The 21,892-nt window shown below is 34.0% G+C and overlaps 2 long non-coding RNA genes across 3 annotated transcripts in view; one reads left to right on the top strand and one right to left on the bottom strand.

The window, feature by feature from the left end:
* LOC126649650 (uncharacterized) overlaps positions 1 to 21,892 on the top strand; it is a 564,626-nt gene that overhangs the window by 527,846 nt on the left and 14,888 nt on the right. The gene's annotated exons all lie outside the window — the stretch shown is intronic.
* LOC126649651 (uncharacterized) lies at positions 531 to 21,122 on the bottom strand. Its single transcript, XR_007631112.1, has 3 exons — positions 20,805 to 21,122; positions 4,566 to 4,632; positions 531 to 621 (listed from the first exon to the last, which is right to left on the bottom strand). It is a non-coding gene; the product is annotated as an uncharacterized LOC126649651 (long non-coding RNA).

Raw genomic sequence — 21,892 nt, 5'->3', positions numbered from 1 at the left:
CTTCCTAATTTCAGTGCCACAGAAGCATTTCCTTTTATTAATAGCAAGAACTCCTGCATCTCCAGCAAGCCTTGTCATCACAGTGATTTATTTCATGTCTCCTCTATAATAATACTTTTATTTTATGCAAATCAAATTAAAATAACTTATTTTTAACGTGTCTTAACAATGAATCTGATAATTATAGCTGTAAATCTTATAAGCCTCTAGAAGAAGACACCCTACTGCTAATGAACATCAGTGAAGATGTGAGATCCTAATTCTTTCAGGTGCTTCAAAAATAGTTTCATTTTAAGATTACTTTACAGTAACTGAGGTGTGTTCTTTCAGACCTTTGATTTACTCTGTCAATAGAAGCATATATAACTTATAACTGTGAAAATGTATAGAACTAAATTACAAGCAAGATATATACCACTCCTAAGACCCCTAATATGTAAACTTTAATGCTTGTTAAAACCAAAAAATGTAAAAGGTTTTTAAACTTCTTTTAATCTTAAGAATTTCATATATTTTAATATTTTATCTTCTTTGCCCTATATTTTTTTCTACCAATCAGCCTATAGTTGTGATGATTTCATGCTGCTCCATACTTTGGTCTTTTTCCAGACAGCGTGAGTCCTGTGGGATGCATCAAAGAAAGCCATTAGTGCACTTATTGGTGTAAAACTTGCATGATGCCATAAATCTTTTAGCAAGTGGATTTGGAAGATGTTTTTGTGAAGGTTATGCATGTAAGGTAAGCTACATTACATGAGCCTTCAATGTGTGCCTTCAACATTACACTTTCTGACATTTAATAAAACAGTGATTGCAAAGAGCTGCATCCTCAGAGGCCTTGTTATGCCAGCACCAGTGCAAAGGGAGTACCCTCAGACTGTCTTCTGTGTTTTAGTTGCAAAAGAATATTTTTTATTTTTCTGAGCTATCAAATAAAACCTGATTTTACAAGATTTTGCTTTTTATCCTTGCAGGTTTTAGTAAAGTAACATTTTACTGCATACATAAAAACAAGGATTTAACTTAGAAAAGATTACATATAAATGCACAGGCATTTGAAAACAAATTGTTTATAGTTAATTTATATTAAAAAGATTTTATTGTTCTGCTCTTGTCAGTCTATAAAAATTTCATACCTCAGTTATGAAAGTCCAATCTCCTGGATTTTTGAAGAATAAAAAGAGTATGTTCTTATATTTACTGGACTCTTGCTCATTTTGTAACTAAATCAAATGATGCCACGGTAAAGTGAAATTATGTCAATTCTTTTTAATTAACATCTAGGTTCATAAGTCTGGAGATAAAACTGAAAGATGAAGACTTTTTACTATTGTCTACTCAGGGGAACTGAATTGCAGAGTTAATATAATGTCCACTGGATGTTAATGGATATTGGTATCACTCCACAGTTTTCAGACCTTCTGCCTTATACAAAGTAATTAAGTCTTGTTTTCATTTCTCTCTTTCCACCTCTGCAAAGCAAACTAGAAAAGCAAGATGGTTTGCCATCTAAATATATTACATACCTATTGTTACTTAAAAGAGCCTAATAATGCATTAGTGTTCTAGTTTGGATCAGGATGCACTTATTAAGCAAGTCTCCCAATCACCACCATGACTTCAATGTGTGGTTTCAGAGCAGTAGAAATTCCTGCTGTGTAAAACTACATGGGAAGCTGCACTCCCTAAACATAGCTACAGTGCTCCATCCACTGATGGGCATTCAGTCCACTGGCCCCAGCTTGGGCTTTCTTCTCATGAAATCTCTGAAATACATGTCCTGGAGACATCTGGTACTCGAGTCAACTGTTTTACTCTGCAGATCTGTTACTGTTTTGTTACACTATCTGCTAACTTTGCTCTGGTCTCCTATGACCAGAGGATATCACTAATTTCAAACTGCACTTCTACTGACACGGGATGGCCTACATCACATAACATTACCTCTGGGGTTACTAAGATTATATAACTGATTTTACTGGCTATGAAAAGGAAGTGGCTAGTTGGCACTGTTGGCACTGTGCAGCTACTGGGTGCCTAGAGCTGGGTGAGATAGGATTAGACCAGAAGATTGAGCCAAATTTAACTGAATTACTAATTTACTTTCAATAAAGTATGTGTAAACCATGATCTGAACTGGTGCTTTCCTTGAATCAAGTCTCAAACACATCGGAAATAACATTTTAACTCAGCACTCAGAACCATGTGGGAAGATGTTTTTACATTGTTGTAACAAATATTAAAATTGAGGGAGAAGAACGCTTCTTGTAAAATATTAGTTAAACTTTGGATCTGCTACAGTTTGACAACACCATCTATAAAGTTCCATTGTATGAGTATTTCTCAATCTTTCTTCACAAACTCACTTCTTGGAGGGCACTGATCTTTTTAGACTCCCTAAAATGTAACAGATACCATGTAAGTATGATTATGTAGATAAAGGTTATCAGGTTATTAGGTTTTTGGATCATTGTGAATATTTAACTATAAGCATGCTTGCTAGTTGCAGGCTGTAACGAGACACAGTAGGATGAAGAAAAAATAAAAATTAAAAGGATGCCTCAGGGCAATTTCAGGATTTTAAATGAAGAAAAACTTCACTAACATTTCCCAGGGCCAGTTGAAAAGATTATATTTAACAGGATTAGCACTGTCAGCATAAACAAGCCAGCATTTCAGTATTTAACTTTTGAAAGCTTTAACTTCAGAGTACATAAAAAAAACCAGCCGAAATAACCAAAACCAAACAAGAAATACCGAGTGATGAAGAGAAAATATTACTGTGATCAGTCCAAAGACCTGATCTTTACCATTAAATAGAAAAGGTCTTCCAATCTTTAAAAATCCTGTAATATCATGGTGTCAGAAGAAGTCGTCCTGGAAGGATATATTGGAATATTGCCAGCTTTTATTTCTAAAAATATATTGTGAATAATAATTAAAGAAATGGTCACTGTTAGTTGGTCTTGACAAAACAAATCAACTATTTGAATTTTATATCAACTGATGGTCAAAATGGCTAAAGTTAAATATTATATCAAACCTTTAGAAATGTATAAAGTCTTCATATATTTAGAGATATTATGATCAATATATAGGACAAAAGAGACGATTAATTTAAAAAAATAATTTGTCTTCTGAACGAAGTATGCTACTGGGGAATATTCCAAATCAAAAATATAAAAAACAGACTTCTGAGCTGCAACTTTCAGCTAAAAAAAGAAAAAACAAAATGCAGCTGTGTTAAACAAGATTGATAGCACTCAAAGAAATAGTGGTATATTAATACTTCCTTTTCCAGAATGAAGACACTTCTTTGATTTCTTCACCTGCTTTGATATTTACTTTGAGATTCTCAGTGAAGATTGCTAAATATTACACTAGCAGGTATAGTTTCATTTTAATCTCATTCATTTCACCAGCTTATCAAGGCTATAATTAAAAATCTTTCCTCGTTTGCTTTGTATAGGTAAAGGACAATGATGACATTTTCTAATTGTTTCTTTTATGCTTGTTTTAGCTGGGAAATGTGTTTTCACTGTCTTCTCTGTTCAGACTGACATTTTATCTACTAACTAAATATTTGTTTTTAATACTTGCAAGATCACTTCTGCACTTTTGCTGACTTTTTTCACACCTTAAAAAAAAATAAATCTTTAATGATTTTCACTTTTGTACTGTTCTTGTCATAACTGCCTAATGAAAATTCTTGACTTGAATGCAGTTGATTAAGAATAATTTTCAGCCTTTGACCATATTTTTAAAAATATTTTGTCATACTTGATAAATACGTTAACCAGCAGGTAGTCAATGCTGCTCCTGTTCAACTTATTAATTCAGAACTGATATGCCCAACAAGCTAATATTGTAGAACTATAAACCACTCATTCAGATTTCTCAGTTTTATTTCAGCACAGATTATGTGTTTACAAACATAAAATCATATACAGAAAAAAATTTTATCCTTGGATAGATTGACTGGATGCAAAAATACCAAGGACTCTGCTCTTAGTTGTATAATTTGATTTTAGGTAATCCTTCAAGGAGCAGGGAGCTGGACTCGGTGAACCTTTTGGGTCCCTTACAACTTTTTTCTATGAATCTGCAATTATATAATAATAAAAAGAGAATGGTTTACTATCTCTTCATGTAATTACATCTCATTTAATACCTTTGGGAATGAAAAGAAGTTGTTTACTGCATGTGAACAGCAGATGACTCCTTATGTAGGATATTATAGATGCTGTTTTACTGTTTATATGTAAGAATATAGTTTCCCCCACTTTTTTTTTTTTTTTTAAGGCAAACACTGCCAATTAAATACCCAGATATCACTTCAACAAGAGAAAAAAAGAAAAAAGAGAAGAGGGAGAGGGAGAGGAGGGGAGGGGAGGGGAAGGGAGGGGAGATAAAAGGCAGGAAGGAGGAAGGAAGGGAGGGAGGAAGCAAGGAAGGAAAAAGAAAGTCTGAGTTGGTAGCAGAGCTATTCTCTAATTCACCAGCTCAAACAACTGAATTTTGCAAATAAACTCTGAAGAAAGAAAAGGAAGAGATTCTAGATTTACCTCTCTTGTTCTCTTCTTTTTTTGTATTCTGTTTACTTCCCAGTGATTTCTTGGGATTCTTTTCATGCTGTAGAATTACAAAACATGAATGCAAATGTAGATATTCAAAGATAGGAATGCATGATTCATATAAAAAAAGAACTGAACTGAAAACTGAAATGGTAAAATATGAATATTGCAAAATGAAGCAATGACAAGTTAATAAGTGTCAGCATTACAAATTTCTTTGCGATCTTAATCCTGATGCTCTACATTTCAGTCTTTAATTCTATAGTGTCCAAATACATCACAAATATTTATGAAATTATTCTCATGTGGTGAAGAGATTTCGTTAACCAGAGTTCTCATGTAGGAAATTAATGCATTTACATATTCATGTGCAAAAAATGCATAAGGAAGGTAAGAAATCTCTCATACTCTATCATCTTTCATTGAAGTCTGGTTTTGTTCATATTACAGACAAACAACTAGACTGGAGTGGTCTGAGTATGTTCATTTCATTACAGCCTAAACAAATCTGAGCAACCATCTACATGTTCAATATGTCTCTTATTTTGGCCACTGTTGAATAACACAGAGGAAGTTAAAAAAAAAAAAAATGCAAATCATTGGTCACTTGCATGGACAAGTAGTCCAATCAACTTGCTAGCCAACACAAGAAGCAAAAAATGCAGAACATTCACATTCAGTTAGTGCATATACTTTTGTAAAAAATACTTGGGGCTTATTAAATGTTTTTCTTTTCACCTTTACTGAAATCACCCCTTAGAAGTGCATAATTAGGGGATGTAAATAAGAATTTCCAATATGATGGCTTTATTTTTTCTCTGATATTTATCGACCAAAAGACAAACTGAAACTGTCCAGGTTATGATGATATGGAGCAACATAGCGTGACAACCTCTTATTCTCACATTGATCATTACTTTTTTGTCCTTCAAAATACTTAGGAAGGAGACCTTTTTCTTTAATGTTCCCCCATATGATCCAATATTTCCCTGCTTAGAACTTTGCCTTGGGATGTGATGACTTAGTTCAAATTTCTCCTTTGAACCAAACCAAACTGAAATTCTGAACACAAGACTCCATTTTACCCAGGTGACTGGCACAGATTTCTTTGTTTACAGGAGACTCTATATGTTTCTGTACATGCACATGTGTGGCATAATAGCTTATAAGCATACATGTAGAAGTGGAGAGGAAGACAGAGGAATGAAAAGATATAACTTGCATTAGTTGCTCCAAGAAAGTTTAACTCTAAAACCTTAGCACAGATCCTTGCACTTTTCTTATTTAGATGAAATGCGTAAACACCTCTTCTTTTTCTGTTCTTTTTGCCAAACCATGCCTTCAAAATGTCTTTGCTTTTCGTTTTAGATTGCTTCACACTGGATCTGTTGAACCTCATTCTGAGATACGTACCTCTTCGCATATCCTGTTAAGCATGTCTAAGGTATTGATTTCCCTAGCACTTTTGTAAAGGTGAAGTTATTTTGTAGCGTAGAGTTTATCAGAGGGAGCAATTATTTGGGACAAAGAAACACCTTAAGAATACAAGTGTCTTTTATTTGACATGGTAGCTTTCCTCTATAATTTTGTATACTGCTCTGTAATTGTTTAGATGCTAAGCATAGACTTGTTATAGATTTACATTATATAAGCTCATTTTTCTTCCTTTCTGACCTTCTTTGAAAAGTTGTCCTTTGCAGTATATTTGTCAGTGTCTTCTCTGACTTACTTGTCTGGCAATCTGTCCCTTGGCATCCTTATAACATCTGTCATGAGTGTCTATCTGCACCATTCTCCAAGTCCTTCATTTGTTGCCTTGTCTGTTCACAGTAATTGCCACATTCATCATAGGTACTTCTTTTGAAGTAGAAACAATTTCATTCCCTGATGTTGCATTTAATGTCTTCTTTGTAGTTCTATTTGTTTTATTCCTTTTCTGTATTGTGAGATCTCTGCACTCAGCAAACAAGTATAAAGTAGTGCAAAAATCAAATTTTATCACTTCCTTCACACACTGAGATACTCATCTTTACATAAGTAAAGAATTCACATCTCTATCACAATTTGCAGATGTACAAGAGGTGCTGTCCTGCACCTGCTTCAAAATAATGTGAATTAGAAATTGTAGCTGCAATTAATTGCAATGATGCAGTGAAAAGTATAGGTTGGCAGTGCACAGAAGTATAACAGAAAGAACAAAAGGTGCATTCATTCAAAAGTACAAATTATGATATTTCAGTCCTATTTTCATCCTGAGCCTTATGGATGCCAGTGTTCCTGTCTATAAGAGAACAATGGGGAATAAAGGATAATGTGCTGGAGTCCTATAATTTTTAAAGAACATTTACCAAATACCCAGTGAGAAAAACAACCTTTGACAATATTTCTTACATGAGAAAATATATTTTTGTTAAGTTAAGACTTTGGTTTAGAGCACCCTCTCAGGCACACTTAACTGCCAGACAGATAAGCCTGTCACACTGTTCTTCCTAGAGATATCTAATTTCCTGTTTTAGTAACAGATTCAAGAATCATGCAACAAACAAATAAAAGGATGAGCTAACTCCAGTGTGATTCCTTCACAGCTTCCCTAGTACATTTGACATTGGCAATTGTACAGGTAGATGAAATTTGTAAGCACAGAAGCGGTTTTGGAATGTATTACTCTTTAAAAGCTGACTAATACTTTACTCTCAGCATCACATCATATTATACTATGATTATGTGTTGGCATGACATCAATATGTAATGGGATAATGGGATAGCATTGTTTCTGATTAACCTGTTGTATGAATGGCCACATAAAACTTAAGTAGCATCATCATTTGTTAAATACCAACTGTTCTTGGGAATTTTGACCCTATTTTTGAATACTTTTTGTGTATTCTCATTTGATTTCTTTTTTCTGTTTCATGTTGAATTTCTATGGATTGCAAAAATAAGAATAAAATATAGAGACTAAACTGTAGTTTAGGTTTTTAATTCCATTATTATTTTAATTTTTTTCCTAAATATATAACTCATGGCATTTATTTTTTACCCAGTTTTTAATGAGTAATGATATTTTCAATACTAGTAGCCCTACTAATTCTCAAAATATTAGTCTGAACTAGAGCTCACCAAGACGTGCAAAGGCTTTCCTGAAATATACACTTTACATGAACTTCATAATTCTTACCTTAGGATCATGGTCTATATTTTCTGTAGGAACAAAATTTTTTCTTTCTATCCCACATAAAAAATTGTGTAGCTCTCTAGCAAATATATTTGTACTCCCAGTAATGCATACAAGTTCACTTACACATTATACACATTTATTTTCTTCATAGAAAACTAAATTACAACAAGAAACTGGATCTGTGAGTGAATTATTCAGACAGTAACTCATTCAAATATTGCAGCTAGGAGTTGGACATGGAAAGATGTTCAGTGCATACCAGATTATGTTTACTGTTTTCTTCTCAGTGTTTGTTATTTCTAACCAGTCTGCAAAGTTCAGTGGGGTTCCACTAATAATGTTCCAGGACTTGTTCAGTTTGTCAGCATTCTTCACCCTTAAACCTCTAAGACTAAAATATGCATTTTACATCTGTATTTACCTAATTTAATTCTTCTGTAATGTCCATGTGTCTGTAGTCTGTGGTAAAAAAATGGCAGTTCTGAACACAGAAAATCCTAGAAATTTCTGCAAAAAAACCATATTGCCTCATTTCACTACATAAAGCTTAGCTGCAGGGATACCTTTTCAAGTCACTATATAATTCAGCAGGTGATGTACCACTCTATTTGCTTACTCTTTCAGTAATAAAGTAATACCAAATGCAGCACTATTTCTTTGAGTTGTGGACATTTGCCTGAGACAACCAATTCATTTTACAAAGTCTACTGAACAGCGATCGTATAATAATGACTTTTTGGTAAGTAGTTAATGATGCAGGGGTTTAGAGGACCCATACCTGATTAAGTGTGCAGGGTGGATAGTGTGCAGTTAATGTAATATAAAGTAATAATAGAGTAACTAGAATAAGAATAAATAGCTTAGTTGCCACATTCTCTGTAGGTTGAATGAGGAATGAAACCGGTATGTAGATGTCTAAGCGTCCATAGCAGATGGCCTACAATGTGAACCTCTGAGTATTTCTTTACTATTCTCATCAGAGTTATGCTTCCACTTTTGTATTAATTTTTCCCTTCCTAAAATAGGATACTTGTTCTCCCATCCAGTTCCCAATTCATTCTTAAAATCAATAGTTCAGGGTTGTTTATTTTTTTCATGACATTACCTAGGTTTCTGGGATTCGGTTAAACATTACCATTATTTCTACTCTACCACTTTAGGCAGAAATCTGAAAGGAAAGTGTATAGGGCATTCTTACTGGGTAAATGATTCTCCTTTAAGGTTAACCACTCTTCTGTCTTTTGCAAAGTATAATATAAAAAATTAAGTACAGAGAAAATACATTCAAAACTGATTTTGAAGGGACACGTACCTTTTACTAAAAGGAAAAAAACCCACAACCCTACACAGTAAATAAATACAAAAGTAACTTCTTTATTAAACAAAGTTAAACAAAGCATTTAATTTCAGTAACTGAGAAAGCAATGAGAAGAAAACATTAACTATTCTCGGAAGAGTTCAAACACTCAACATAAATTAAACCTACCTAATTCTTAAAGGGATTACTGAGCTCTACTAAGAATTGTTGTTTTAACCTTTCTCTTTCTAATTGCTTTGCTCTTGTGTGTAGTTAAGTAATATTTCACCAAAAGGAGCTCCTATGATCTTTCAACGAGACCTGTCCCTAAAGATTGCTTTTGTTTGTTTCACAGAATGCTCTGAGTTGGAAAGGACCAACAAGGATCATCATATCCAACTCTTAAGTGCGTGGCCCATACAGGGATCAAAATCATTACCTCAGTGTTATTAGCACCACGTTGTAAGCAGCTGAGCTAATCTCAGGGTCTTTGAAGAGGCTCTAGTGTGTCACTACATCTTTCAACTGATCACAGATTCCAAAGGCAAGAAGCCGTGTAACACTATTCTTTGGCTCTGACATGCAGTGAGATGCAGAACAAACAATCCCATTTAAAAAAGAAAGGGATTTTCATTCTGAGAACTATACAAACATACAGCATTTGAAAGAAATAGTCAAAAGAGATCAGGATCCAGTTAATTTTTGGTTGAAAAACAATCTTTACTGCTACTTCATGTACAACAACATATATTAACTTGCTCATGCACTTCAAGACTATAAAAACCTCACACATTCTAAGCCTGTTGATGATTGCAGGAATGGATCACATAGTGTTAATCACAACCAGGTTTAGCAGCAAACTACCTGAAATTATTGAATGTATCATCACATCCTTCTCCCACCATGGATCTTTTCTCCTCTAGTTTTTAGCTATTTAAACTGTTCAAATATAATATGCCAGTAAATACTAAAATATTGTGTAATTCCATTTTGTTTATAGAGAAATTGTTTAAATAATGAATGGATGTTTAGAAGGATCCTGTTATAAAAGGATGAAGTCTAAGAAACCCTTTTCTTTAAAGCAGATATAGTATCGTTACTAATTATTAAAAAAAAAAAAAAAACAAACCTACATGTAAATTATGTAAGAAAATATAAATACAAGAACAAGTTTCTACATTTTCACACAGAACAAATAGAGACATGGGGATTGAGTTCTTTCACTCTGTATGGGATCATTTAGCAAATCCATACTTTGCCCTATTAACTAACACAATGGAATAAAATTTAAATTATACATTCTCCTGAGAGGATCAAAGAAACCTGACATCCAGAAAGAAAGAAACACAGCAGCATTTTACCAAGCCTGCAGACAGCTGAACAGATGTCACAGCAGCCAGCAGCAGAACCAATCAAGGAGACAGAGAGATGAATGTGCCAAGGGAGCAGACCCAGACCCAGATGCCAGCACTAGAAGAATTCATCTCTTAACATCTGGTTGTACCAAGCATTCCCCATATGTGGTAGTATGTGTTGGCTTTGGGCCTCAGACACACAGGAAAAAAGAAAAAAAAGAACTAGAACACATTCAACACTGCCAGGAATAAGCAAAAAAATCTGCCAAGTTTTGGCTGAAATTCTGTGAATCTGATGATTGTTTTTCTATTTGTAAATGCATAATGTGTCTCTGTTGCAGCTTTGCATGTGTATGTTTTAGACTGTCAAGGCCCTTAACCATCTTCTTACCCTGCTTTGGACACTCTCTAACAACTTAATATCTCTCTTATATTGCAGTGCCCAAAACTACACACAGTATTCCAGGAGAGGCCACACCAGTGCAGAGCAGAGAGGGACAATACCCTCTCTCCACCAGCTGGCAATGCTGTACCTGATGCCACCCAGGACATGGTTAGCCCTCCTGGCTGCCAGGGCACTGCTGATTTATATTCAACTTGCATCTCTGAATACAATCAGTCTCTCTCTTGTTCACTCACCTGAATACTATAAAGGCTGTTCCCTTCTTCACATAACTCCTTTACCTGATGACACAGCTCTTCAACCACAGAACACATTCTGCAAAACAAGTGTTTGTCAGTCACCTGAGGCTTGATGGATGCAGTTTGCTTCAAGAGTGGGAGGGAAGGTCTATAGTGAATGCGTTGTATCATGACTTCATAACTAGGACCAAGATTCCATACTCTCCAGACTTGAGGCCACTGGGAGCTACTTTTATAGGGGTTTTTAGCACTGCTTTTTCTCACTGTGTCCCATCTTAAGCTGGAAAATTGCTGAGAGCCTAATGAAAAGACTGACTGCCTGTTACTCTGTGACAGTTTAGGAGTTGAACAACATCACCACATATTACACTCCCGGGGCTTCAACTACAGCAGGGCAGGTATCAATTGGTTGAGGTCTAGAACTGTTGCAGTAAGCTACAACCAGCCCAGGTGAAGGCAAACCTTGCATTACTAAGTAGCACAATGTATAGGTTCTTGGAGTCCTGAGCAGGTAAGTTTGTGCTCTGCAATGTGGAGGATAGCAAGAGGGGGGGTTTGGGGAATGTTGGTGACTGGGAGATTTACTTCAAAGTGCACTCTTGATTTGAACTAAAATGCTGATGCAGAGACATTCTAAGTGGGTTAGGAGTTTGTGTCCTCTGAAAAGTGGTTTTGGCACTTAGAGTTCAGGTACCTAAATGCTTAGGTCACTTCTGAAAAATACTCAAATGTACCTTAGAATTCATATTGTAAGCCTCTGTTTCCTGACCTGCGTGTCAGACTACACCCCCTGCACAATTTTTAGAATGTCTTCCCAAAGGCACTACTTCTTACCGGCAGACCCAAGATATTTGCAGTTCTCAGGCTGCACACCCTGGCTGAACTGCAAAATGCTTCTGCTGATCTGAGCTTTTGTAATTCTTTAATAGCTTTTATGGCTGTAGGCAGATATCTACTCTCAAGTGTTTCTGAAGCAGAGAAAGAGAATCCAAGGGCCACAAACATACACATCACCTCTTCCCCTCCTCATAATGAGATGGGAAAGAGAAGATTGAATCTTCAGTTATCTCTTGCGTGTGTAGCACAAAAAAAAAGCTACAATCACTGGTTCACCCATCCCTGCAGGCACCTTTTGCAGTACTGTTCAAACAGTCAAAATAAAGTTATGTGGTTTACTTTAGAGAACAGAATATTACATAGAACTCAGATTAATATTGTATTTACTAACAATATAAATATGAAGTACTATATTAATTGCAGTGTTCATTATAACACTATTTTTTAAATTAGTTTAAGCTGCTGTATCTAATTCAGCATGTGCCAAACACTGAAATCTGCACCAAAGTGATATTAGGCTCACTAAAAAATAACTTAGGTAAAATGAATTTAAAATCACTCCAAAGCAGCAGGCTATCATTGGTGCTTTCAGCAATTCATAACAAATAACAAATATTTTCAATTCTGAAATTAAGTTTCTTTTCAATTCGGCATATCAATATTACTCATAATATTATATTTCTTTTAATATGTATATTTTTTATAATTAAAGTCAACACTGAACATGTATTCCTTCACATTCTTTGGTTGGTAGGTTGATTTCCTCTCAGACACCAAAATTCTTGAGAAATATGTTTCTAATATTTCTACACTTGATGCCATCAAAATGGAAGATAAGTTTTCCCAGTTTTTGCTTTTCTTTTAAGTTAAACTAATCACTTAGTGCCTAAGCTGGAGTAGTCAAAACCACTGCTATAATATATGTTTATGATGGTGAGGAAGACACTGCAATCTACTAAGAAATAGAATTAATTTAGAACTTAAAATTTAACACATTTAAATATCTATTGTTCAATATCCAGAGTCATCCTAGAATAACAGACAAAGCTGATCTATTTTAGGGCTAGGTAGACAAAGTCTTAGGACTCAAATTTCAAGACCAACCCTTTTAAAGGCAGTGCATTTCAGTAATTATCTAACTGAACAAAGCCTGAGGACCACATTTTCTTTTTTCTTTATTCTGTCACAACAATCTCTGTAAGATAATAAAAGTTACTTTTCATTTTTTCTCTTACCTGCACTTTTTTTAACTTGGTTCATTAAGTTCAGAGCCCTTTAGGAAAGAGACATTTTTATGTATGCTTAGAAAGTTGCAGGAACAGTCTAAAGTCCATGTTCTACCTTGCAAACAGATGTTCAATTTTTCTTAATTCAAATCACACTACATGGTGCCTGGTGCTCTTTTATAGTTATCTTCTAACTTCAAGATCCATCACCTCCTTTCAGCCAAATGATATCAAAAGTTATTCTGTTCCTGTCAGTCATTTTCATACATATTTGCTTAAAACATCCTTTGAATCTTATATTCTTTAAAAAAGAATCTCTCTGCAATCATCAGTGTCTAACCCTGAGGCCTCCATCACGATCTTTATTATATAACACTAACTATTTTTGCTTATCTAAACAGACTACAAAGTTCTTATCTATCTTTCTTCTTAGATCACTTAGAATGTGTTTTGAGACACTTACGAACAAAAAAGAAAGTCACTTTTATCTCTAATTGAAAAGAAGAGAAAAATTAATATCTATTACTTCCATTTTTGTTCTCTTAGACAGTATTAATTCATAACCCATAAGACTCCCTCTTAACCATGGTAGTAACATTTTAATATGCTGTTTTGACACTCTAGACATGTAACGTAAAATTATCAAAATTTCCACTTTCACTGATAAGTCCCTTAAGTAAAAAGTTTCATTATCCACTTTAGCTCTAATAGATAAAAGAACATTTAACTAACACATAAAAGTTGGACTATTTAGGTTTTATTGGTTTCATTTAAGCAGCTGCTCAGACTAAGAAGTAATTTTCCTTATTATCACTAGCTTTGAAAGAATTGAAAAGTGGCAAAGCATGAAATTAATCATAACATACCCAGGTCTTCTTCTCTTTAGAAATAGCTGGTTTTCCTTCAAGAATTTCTATTATCATCTCTTTCTTCATGTGTCAAACATTTACTTTGCTAATGCTTTTCTCTTATGTCACTTTAATAACATCAAATCTTAAACTAGAGCAAACCTACATCTTAACAGTGATTACATAGAATGTATCAAAAAAGAAATTTAGAGTCTCTGAAAAGTGTTTATGATGGATTGATTGCTGTCCTATTTCTGATATTTTAAAATGCTCTGTAGGGTCATTTTCTGTCCTCTGAATCTCACAAAATTATAAAAGGAGCCCAAGACTAAACAAAACAAGCAAACAAACAAACAAAAAAATATCCCTGATATGGGATATGCAAGGAAAAGATTTTGAGAGAAAACTTCTAGGAGAATAAAATACTGCTGAATAAAATTGTTGTGAGAAAAACAGAAGCCAGAATTTCTTAGGGAGTCTGAATGGAAACTAGATGATTCAGTAACAATTAATTTTAAAAAAATTGTTGACATCAGTGTCACTATGGGAGAACAAAAGAAAAGAAGTTAACACATCAAAAGAGAAGAAACAGAGGAACTGACTTAGATGAGAATACCAGAAGAGGATGAAGAAGATGAATAATACTTGTACTGTCTCATTTGGCTTTTTATCATCTATTCACATACTGAGAGAAACAGATACTATATACCTACGAATTCTGAAGGAACTCAACTAGGAATCTCTTTATTAGGAATAGGGAAGTTACAAAAGCTAGTAGCCAACTTCTTGTCAACTACAATGATAACTTAACAAGGACTCTAGGGAAATATGGAGAATCACAAACAAGTAATTTTGGTTTCTCTACTTTGAAATCATTACACCACAGAATAAAATTGGTGGAGATGGTGGTAAACATAATGGGAAGAGTTAACAAGGCTTGTAGAAAATATTTGAAAAAGAATTAGAGTCTTTGAAGGAATTTATATGTGTATAAACAAGAGTAATTCATTATGTAAATACACTTATATTTCAAAATGTTCTTGACAGTTCTTCTACATTAAACAAATGGAGAAGGTAGTCACTTCAAGAGGGTGTCACAGGCAAGATAGAATAAATGACAACCCATAGTGTTGTATAACAACTGGCTAGTCTGTCTAATCAGCAGGGTTCTTGCCATGCTGGTGACAGAAGAGTGAAATGTTTGAGGGTGGAAATCAAAGCTCCTGAGAAATCATGGTCATTGCATGGTCCTGCTGCAGATGCTAATCAAAGCAGTGCAGGAGATAGGTACGAACCCTACAGGCATTGTTAATTGCCAAACTGAATCAATGACAAATAGTAGTGGATCTGGATAACAGGTATCTGGACTGTGAACCAAGATTGTGGGTCTGGAAAACAACCAATGAGTCAAGAGTATTTAGACTACCTGATTAGCTCACAAGGTTGCTCATGTGCTTGCTTACTCTCTAGCCCACAGCGTTACATTTCCCAACACAAAGATCTCTGATGCTCTGGGAAGGCTGTGCAGAATATTTTATTGGTCTATGACATGCTGCTGCTCGTAGCTGCCACTCTTGGGCATCACTGGCAAAGGTTCCTCCGTGGGCATTCCCTGTGTTTTGTTTCCACACAGCTCACTGACCTCTGTGATCTTCCCTCACTTTCCAGACCTTTCCTCCAACCAAGATTGTTGTCTTCTTTCCAGGGTTCCTTCTTTTCTCCAAGATCATTTTTTCTTTACAGAAACTGAGGTTTTAGCATCAGTTCTTTTTTGTGGGTTATAGTCCCTGGCTTCCACAGTCTAAGCAGTGTTTATGCAGAAGCACAATACATTAGCAGACCATCAGTTGCTGTCTCTGTTCCTTGTCTCTTCTGTTATTAAATGGAAGATTCAGTACAAGACAGTACTGTTTAGCTGTTGCAAAATTTACAGCCAACCTGTACCCACTGCAGTTATCAAGTAGGAGTCTTTTGTTTTAGAGTTCAGAAGCTCAGTTCTGGACATTCAGCCTTCTACTCACCATCCACTACTCCCATCCATCCCCAGTTATTTGTAGCCTATTAATATACACGGTCCAATACTCCCTAAAATCACTAAAACTGAAAGGGTCCTGGTGATTAGATAAAACTCAATACCTAAATATTAGATGGCTAAACCACTTGTGGGCACTATGCTATATTTCTTCACTAAATATGAAACCATGTATATTGTGGGTTGAAAAAGTAATTAAAACTCACTTTACTAAGCATCCTTTTTAATAATTGCATAATTTCCTAATTTGTCACACTCATTTTTGAAAATATTGTCATTTCCTTATAAGTTGTGTACATGTGATTTTATGTTTAGAATTGTTAATACCAAGCTTAAAGAATACATGACATGCCAGATTCAAACTCTAACATTTTATTTGATTTGACGAATCTAAATAATTTATTGCTACTTAGACCTGCATGAATATGGTTTCAGTTAACTTCTAAATGGTTCCATTAATATAATTATTGAAATAATATTTAAAAAAAAATCCATGTCTAAACCCTTTTTATATATACTATATATAAACCCCTTTTCATATGTGCTATAAATCTTTATGTTCTCATATTTTAATAAAATACCTGACAACAATTAATTTATTTGTTTTGGAACTGGAAGACATTATTCCTGCAAAAATCTCCTCTAATCTTTTCTGCAGCTGCTCTTCCCATACCCTATACAGGTGCATATAAAAAAGAAATTGTTTCAAAAGTATACATACAAAATAATTCCTAGAAACACATTCTTTGTGTCATTTATACTATGATTATGTCTCTATCCTCAGGACTTGTAAGTGCTTACTGTTGTACAAACATAAAAGAAAATGTCTCTGTCTCAACAGGTTTATAATGGTATAATCATAACATAAATGATAGGAGAAGAGGGATCTCAGCTAACTGTCTAGATTGCTTGTGGCATAATTAATTTCATTTTGATGTATATATTACAAATCAAGTGAGAAAAATTCCATTTCAGGGTTTGGATTGTAGACATCTATCTACATTCATTTTATAGCTTCTAAAATGAATAAAAATTTATGCTAGTGGAATTGCAAAAACTTTAAGGATTTGAGGAACAAATTTTCCAAACTCTTTGTGTGTGTGCATGTGTGTGCATGTGTGCTTGGATGACACTTCTATACTCAAGAGAACTCATTATATCTTTCCTTCACCTCAGTCAGTTCTCTAATTAGTAACATGAAGCAATCCCGAAGTTGGCTAACCATTTTAGGACATCAGTGTAATCAAAGTATACAAAGTAAAGCTTTAAACCAATAGAACTAACTCTTCAGAATCTCCTGTATATGTAGGACCAGGATATTCTATGATTCTATGTTGTAACCTCTCCAAGAAGTTCTGAGATAATTCTAAGATACTAAGTGAATGACAGAATCATCAGTATATAAAGGGGCCTTATAAGAAATACAGATAATTTTTACCAGGGCCTGTAGAGACACAACAAGGGACAACAGTTTTAATCCATTGGAGAAGATTTAGACTTGAAATAAGGGAAATAAGGGAAAAAAAATATCATGAGTGTCATGAGATGCCAGAACAATTTGCCCAGGGAAGTTGTGGATTCCCCATCACCGGAAGTGTTCAAGGTCAGATTGAATGAGGCTTTAAGCTTGAGGTGTTGCTGTGGGGGGAGAGGACTAGATGATCTTTAAAGGTCTTTTCCAACCCAAACCATTCCATGTTTCTATATTTTTCATTGCTTTTAGTTTCAAAAATCGTAGTTTTCATCACCTATTGAGATTGTTGTACTTTATGCTTGTAGGTATACATTGTCTTTTTTAAAGAAATCAAGTATTTGTTGCTATCATAAGGAAGATAAATGACTAATCAGATCTAATGATCTGATTTATTAAGCTTGACTCTTTTTTTCTAAGGGAATATAATTAATATTCATGCAGCATAATGTTTAAATTGAAGCCAAACAAGAACTTTTCTTTTGTTGTGTGCAAGAATAAATTTAAATTGTGAATCATAATTTCACAAGAAGTCTTCCTAAAACTGTTCTTACTACTTTAAAGATTTTATGTGATTAACACAGTTACTAAAGGGTTAAATTTTCGCAAACTGCTAAGTTAGATGTCTTTGCCACATGCTTTTTATTTTGCCTTTGTTGCTGTTAGATAAGATAAAGTAAGATTGATCTGCTATTTTCATATAAAGAACTTCACAGCCCTCATACATTTTGAAAGCATATAGAGTTCCTTTGTTCCTTTAATACTCCAGTTATTTCTGAATTTGTCAGACTGACAGCCTGAAATATTAATGGTATAAACATTAATGGAAAAAAAATCCTTTTTTTTTTTTTAAATACCTTATGTTACTTTGGAAATTATAGTACAGGTAGAAAAATGGGGAATTGCAGGGAAGGGAGGTGCTGCTTTTGAAGTACTTTCAGAAAGGAAGAACACTTGCTGTGGCTATCCTTGATGGACAGCAGTTGTTTTTCCTCCAGTCTTTAATCTTTGTTATAGACAGAGGTAATACCTAATAATAAATTTCTCTTTTATGTGACAGTGTAAAATACAACTATATAAAATATGTCCAATTAGTCAACAGGGTGCCTTAACATATTTACTGGTGTACATTCAAAAGGGAATTTTCATTGAAACTTTTAGACATAATTGACAATTACAAACAAGAAAATATTATTATTAAAATTACATTTGAAGAATCAGTGACTTCCTTCTCATTTTATAGATCATGTATTTACAAAAACGAAGCTGAACTACTTGGCATTTGGAATGCCTATTCTCACTGCCTCTTCCGCCTCTACCAAGCTTTATTCTTGTCTTGACATATTGAAAATCACAAAGATGAGTTATTAGTCAGTGAATGACAGTATATCTTAAACTGTACTTTTTAGTAATAGCATACACGAGGCAGAGAAATCTAATGGAAAAAAGTAAAACACATACACCAGCTTTCCAGAAACATAAATTTTACATGTAAAAAGGTTCTAAGCTTCCTAAGCTTGTGAGGCTTCCTTTTCACAACTAGAGATTAGTTTAACTTGAAAATGATTTTTAAGTAAACCTCATGAAAGAAAGGGAAAGTAATGGCTAGTCTGTATTTAAAGACATTTAAGGGAGATAAAAAAAATTTTTAGAACTCTCCCAAACCTTTAAGTGAAAATAACAAATAGTGTTAGCTAAATAAAATATATTTTCAATACAAGGGACTTACAACATCAGGCATTGGAAACGTGATCTTTCATATATATATTGAATAACAGTCTGCATAACAAACAAAAACTTCTCTAAGGAGGATTTTTTTCCCCTGAGGAACCAATACACAACAAGCGAGGAAGATGTACTGCTGAACCAAATTAGACTGAGGGGAAACATAAATAAACTCTGTAAGTCTGTCAGATTCAGAGAAGTCTTTCAGATTGGGGACAACACACACATGATGGGTATGACGTCACAGTGCCAGTTGTTATATAACAAGAATTTTAAAATAAAATCATATTCCAAATTCCATTTGCCATTTATTTTTTTATCTTTGCTTTAATTCTAGCTGAGCTCATATGAAATGCTAGAGAATAACTCACTTGCATATTAGATAGACAGTGAAACTAAGAATTAGTTTCAAGTACCTTAGGTAAATAACACAGTAAATATACCAGTGAGCATGAATGTTCTTTCTTTCATATGCACACTGCATTTACATTTGCTTCAGCAGAATATTTAAGAATGTCAGTCTAAAATGTGTGTTACTCTCATGCAAATTGTTTGCAATCTTCTAACAAAAAAATGCTTACAATGCCTTTCCACAAATAAAAACAAGGAAAAAAATAAAATAGTATTTTATTTAGCCAGATAAAATGCAAAAAAAAAAAATTCTTTTTCCAAAATTATTACTTTTTTTCTCTTCTTTAGACTAAGAGGGAGAAGAATATAATGGAATTTAAGATATTATTCACAGCAATATTTTTTTTTCAATTTTAAGTACATTAATCTCAAGTTTAGGAGTAAAAATACTGATATTCAGAGAAACTGGAAGAAAGCATTAACCTATACATAGTCACTAGAGCACTTTTCTGTGATATCAGAGGTCAGTCTCCTTATGAATCTGCAGTTTTCTGCTTTAGACTACAGAATTGAAGTTGGGCTCACCTCATCTTCAAAATACTGTAACACTTTGTTTATGGAAATAAAATTTGAAACATTAATCAGTTGCTTTTAATACACTGTGTTCCCATAAAGCATCCAAAGCATTTAATCTAAACTGGTTTTTTATGATCCAATTTTTAAGGACCCTTAGGTCTTTAAAATCATAGGAATTATTTTCTCAGTTCTATCTAATCACATGAATAATTGCCATCTAGTAGGTTTTAGATAGTTTGTTTCAAAACTGCACTTATAACTGATCCTATTAATTGTAGGAAGAAAAACATCACACAAAGTCCTAATTATAGTCACAATGAAAAAGGGCATTCAATTAGTGTTTCATTATGTAGTGTTGTTTAATGTGACTAACGTCAGTGAATAGTACCATTTTCTTTCAGCCTGGAAGGTAGTTATTCCTGCAGTAGGACTCCTTTAAGGCAGTCTATCCATACATGTGCACATGTGTACTGACAACTATTACAGAAACCTAAACCAGAGAAGCAATGGCATTAAATATCAAGGAATCCTTTTTTGGAACCTGAATAGATCCAGTCTGACCCAATTTCATTTGGAAGGAAGGATACAAGAGCAGACACTCTAAACTTGAAACCTACGTATCGTTTTCTGCCCTCCAAATCTGATGTACTGTGAGGTCTGCAAAGAGACAAGTTTTAGTATGAGTTACTCACCTGAGGTAATATCTGTGTCACTTCAGCTTTCAAGACTGAAGAAAGTTATATTCTCAATTCAAGAAAACTGAGCTTCCAGAGAAATAAAGACTTCCAGCATCAGAGCTGATCTTCCACACAGTATTTACCAGAAAAAACCAACCAAACAAAAACAAAACAAAAACCAAAGCAAAACAAACTCCAAAACTTCATAAAGAAACTCAAAAATCTCATTATAGATTTTTGATAGTGATCATACAGACTGTTCATACTACAGATACTCTTTTCCAAGCAGACCCCATCTCTTTCAGTCTCCTTCACAGTCTCACATTGTAAGTAAAAACAAAATAATTCTGAAAATTTTCAAGGATTGTGGGTGTAAAAAGAAGGGGAAAATACAAAAAAAAAAAAAAGGAAAAAACTCCCAAACTGATGTTACAGTTCTTCCAGTAATGACTAGCTTGTAGTTTAATCTTCTACCTATGTGAGTGTTTGGCAAATTCACACCAGCCTTTAATAGAAAAGATCAAGGCTGAAGGTCCTGTCCATCATCGACCACAGGTAAAGAAACAACTGAGAATTCATATTAAAATTTTTATATATAAAATGAACAAATAAGAAGACTTGCTCATTTTCCCCTGACTTATGTTTGAATTTTCCATTCTCTACACTTTTTCTACTTGAATTTTAACTTTAGGTATTTGACTCTGCCTTTGTTTCCTATGTTAAAAGAGAAATGAACAATAGGTGAGAAAACATGGGGATTTTTACTTTAAAAATATCTGAAGAATTACATTTTTATTAGACTAGTAAAAATGATCAGATGGATGGAACATGGCTCCTATGAGGAAATGCTGGGACAGTTGGTGTTGTTTATCTTTACATATTTATGCTAGACACTTTCCTTTGTATAATTTAATCACAAATACTGCCACCATCCTATTACCAATCTTAATAGTTAAGTCCCTCTCAGCTATGATTTTCTAAGTATTTGACATAAAACAAGCTTCAAATACAATAAAACAGAAATCGAAGAAAAAAATAAAAATTGTTTTACAGAGTGTTAATTAAAATAGGATTAATGTTGAGGCATAGAAAACTGCATTAGA

The sequence above is a fragment of the Myiozetetes cayanensis genome, unplaced genomic scaffold (assembly GCF_022539395.1).
Source record: "Myiozetetes cayanensis isolate MyiCay16 unplaced genomic scaffold, myiCay2020 scf5-8, whole genome shotgun sequence".
Classification (NCBI taxonomy): Eukaryota; Metazoa; Chordata; class Aves; order Passeriformes; family Tyrannidae; genus Myiozetetes; species Myiozetetes cayanensis.
The sequence above is the reverse complement of the archived record's forward strand: the minus strand, read 5'-3'. Positions and strand labels throughout refer to the sequence as shown.